Below are 3,109 nucleotides of genomic sequence, written 5' to 3'. Positions count from 1 at the left end.
GGCCTGGCCAGAGCACCCAGAGAATTGACTGTCCCACATTGCTTAAGACAAGACGAGGTTGGTCTCTCCCATATTCCTTCTTCACAGAAAAAGCCTCTCATCTTCTGGGCCTGATAGCCAAAGACTGCCTCTGCCCATTGTGCTATGGAGATCACAAGAACCTGGGACAATAATCTAGGTAGTGGATTTTGGACTAGTCTCTGTCATTTTAATTGACACATAGGCCATTTTGATAATACTTCCTGCTTACTCATGTAAAATTTATCCTTCTCAGGATTTGAAGACTAGACCAGACAAAGAAATAACTTTTTACTATTCCTTTACCTAAAGAAACTCAATTTACAATGACTGCTCCCAGTAATCAACCACCTGTGTTTCGTGGTTGAGTAACTGGATAGGAGAAAGGGTAAAGTTTAAGGTTTAGGTGAGGTCTGAGGATACGAAAGCTTCTAAGAAAATGTTTGAGGATCTAAGAAAGTGTTGGGTGAGGGTCTAAGAAAATGTTTTAAGGTGCTCGCTTTGGCAGCACATATACTAAAATTGGAACGATACAGAGAAGATTAGCATAGCCCCTGCACAAGGATGACACGCAAATTCGTGAAGTGTTCCATATTTTTTGAACATCATACTAAGTGAGGTAACCCAGTCTCAAAAAATCAATCATGGTATGCACTCACTAATAAGTGGATATTAGCCTGGAAAACTGGAATACCCAAAACATAATCCACACATCAAATGAGGTACAAGAAGAATGGAGGAGTGGCCCCTGGTTCTGGAAAGACTCAGTGTAGCAGTATAAGGCAAAACCAGAACAGGGAAGTGGGAAGGGGTGGGTGGGAGAATAGTGGGAGGGAAGGGGGCTTATGTGACTTTCGGGGAGTGGGGGACCAGAAAAGAGGAAATCATTTGAAATGTAAAAAAAAATATATATCAAATAAAATAAAAAAAGAAAGTGTTTTAAGGTTGTTAAATGTAAGTTATGAAGGTTGGAGGACATAAAATCTTAAATGGTGATACGAAAATCATTTAAGGTATATAAAACGAATGAAAAATGCTTCAGATTTCTTCCCCCTGATATACTATTGTTGGACTAAGACTTCAAAGTTCAGAGCTTTAACATTAAACAGCGGTTATACTAACATATCTAAAATTTATCTCTTTTGGTGTAAGCCTCAGAGAATCCACTTGAACCTATCTATCACAGGTCAACTGGACTCCAGGTAAGTACTACTAATCAATAGCCTGTTTCCCTACCTACCTATTCCTGAGGATTGGATTTATTCCACTTTCCCTGGTCCTGCCTCCCCCACCCCAATCCAATTACCAAGACCAGAGGCCTAAAAATTTCAAATGTAAGCTCAAGAAATTTTTTCTCCCTAAACTCCTTAATTATAGACTTAGATTTTTTTAAAACCTACATTAATAAGGGTTCTTAAATACTTTAACCTCCCTTCCAGCCCACCACCCACCAGGGGTAGTAGAAAGGAAAGGTTTATAAGATAAAGGGGGTGTGGACCTGTTGAGAAACAGTTCTTTGGGGGGAGAGTCCAATCTTTGTTGTCAGGATATCAGCAGTTCAGTTCACATGAATCAGCAGTGGCAGCTTGATCCACTCCAAAACCCCATTCACGAATCAGTAACAGCAGTTCAATCCAGAAGAAACCGCAAGGCTCTGCCAAACAGCAGGAATATCACGAGAAGTTCTTTGCTGCATTTTTTCTCTATGAATTCACAACAAACGATGGTTCAGGGCAAGGTGAACCAATGCCACAGAGTTGTCTTCAATGACTAGCAAAAAAAAGCAAGACAAATCAAGGGTAGAACATCATCTACTGTCTGTTGAGTTACACTTAATATCCTTTTCAAACATCATGTGTCCTCTTAAGAATCCGCTCCAGCAAAACATCACACGCCCTTTCTCCAGGCAGCTTCCAGAAAAACACCACCTCTATGTTCTCTGCAAAGCATCCTCTCACAAGACAGTTTCCTGAAAAGCATCACATGACACAACTGAGTCTCTGAAAGAAACCAGAAATTTCCACTTCACTTTGTATCTTCTGCCCCTAACATAAATATCTGTTACAGCATCCTTCCAAGTCTAGGTGTTTCCTGCATCCAGGACAGCTCTGAATGGCTCCCCACAGGTACAGTCTCACAAACTGCTTCAACAGGGCCTTCATGTCCCTAGCCCCAGATGGTTGTACATGGCTTGGACAGCAGTGTGCTCTTCCCAGACCTGGCCAACATTCCATCTTTGGGACCCTCAATAATGATGCCTTAATGCCCTCAGGAAGTAGTCATAGATGATTATGTCACCCCTTATTCATTTATTATGAACAAAAGGCTGGCATGTTGGGTTTCAGACCTGGCACAAGTGGCTAAGGTACATATTTGATGTACCAGCAAAGTGGACCTTGCCTCCAGATTCTCCAGCATCCTTCAGTCCCCACGTGTTACAGGGCATGGCTGGTAGATCCCACCCTCTACGCTGAACTTTCCAGCCCAGGGGCTGGGCTTCCCCTCCCCCCAGTCTCTTCCCTATCTGATGCATGTGTTGCTCTCTCCTTCCCTTCTCCCTCCCTGTCTCCCTCTCCATGGCAACTTCTCTGGCCTCGTTCCTTGGATCCAGCAGAACCCTTCCAAGAGAGGCTTCCCGATACACTTGCCTTTATGCTTTCATTTGGCTTGAACCGGCTCATCTCACCATCGGAGAATAACTTATCAGATGTGTAGATCACTGGGCTCAGCCTTATGGAGTTTCAAGTGTCTTTTGGGTATGGATACTTTTGAAAAATTGTTTCACACTGCTCTACTTAACTGAGAAGGATGGATCTGTTGGAATTTGGCTGCCCCCGACCCAAGCATGTTTGTTTAAAAGTGACCTCCAAAGTCTCTGTCATGAGTCAGGCCAGCCACCTGAGTCTGTGACAGGAAATAGGAGAGAAAACAGAACAGCCAGGAAAAGATACTACTACTGTTATTTCAATATTGATTTTGTTTACTATCTTCAGAAACAACAAAGTGAACCAGTCAATAGTGCTACACACCTTTAATCCCAGCACTCAGGTGGCAGAAGCAGGTAGATCTCTTTGACCAGCCTGGTCTACAG

The 3,109-nt window shown here is 42.8% G+C and overlaps 1 non-coding gene across 1 annotated transcript; it reads left to right on the top strand.

Moving 5' to 3' along the window:
- The first annotated feature begins 510 nt into the window (after nt 1-510).
- On the top strand, nt 511-617 carry LOC127672214 (U6 spliceosomal RNA). Its single transcript, XR_007974872.1, has one exon. It is a non-coding gene; the product is annotated as a U6 spliceosomal RNA (small nuclear RNA).
- Nucleotides 618-3,109: the final 2,492 nt, after the last annotated feature.

Source organism: Apodemus sylvaticus, chromosome 21 (genome assembly GCF_947179515.1).
Source record: "Apodemus sylvaticus chromosome 21, mApoSyl1.1, whole genome shotgun sequence".
NCBI lineage: Eukaryota > Metazoa > Chordata > Mammalia > Rodentia > Muridae > Apodemus > Apodemus sylvaticus.
This window is presented reverse-complemented; position numbering and strand designations above follow the sequence as displayed.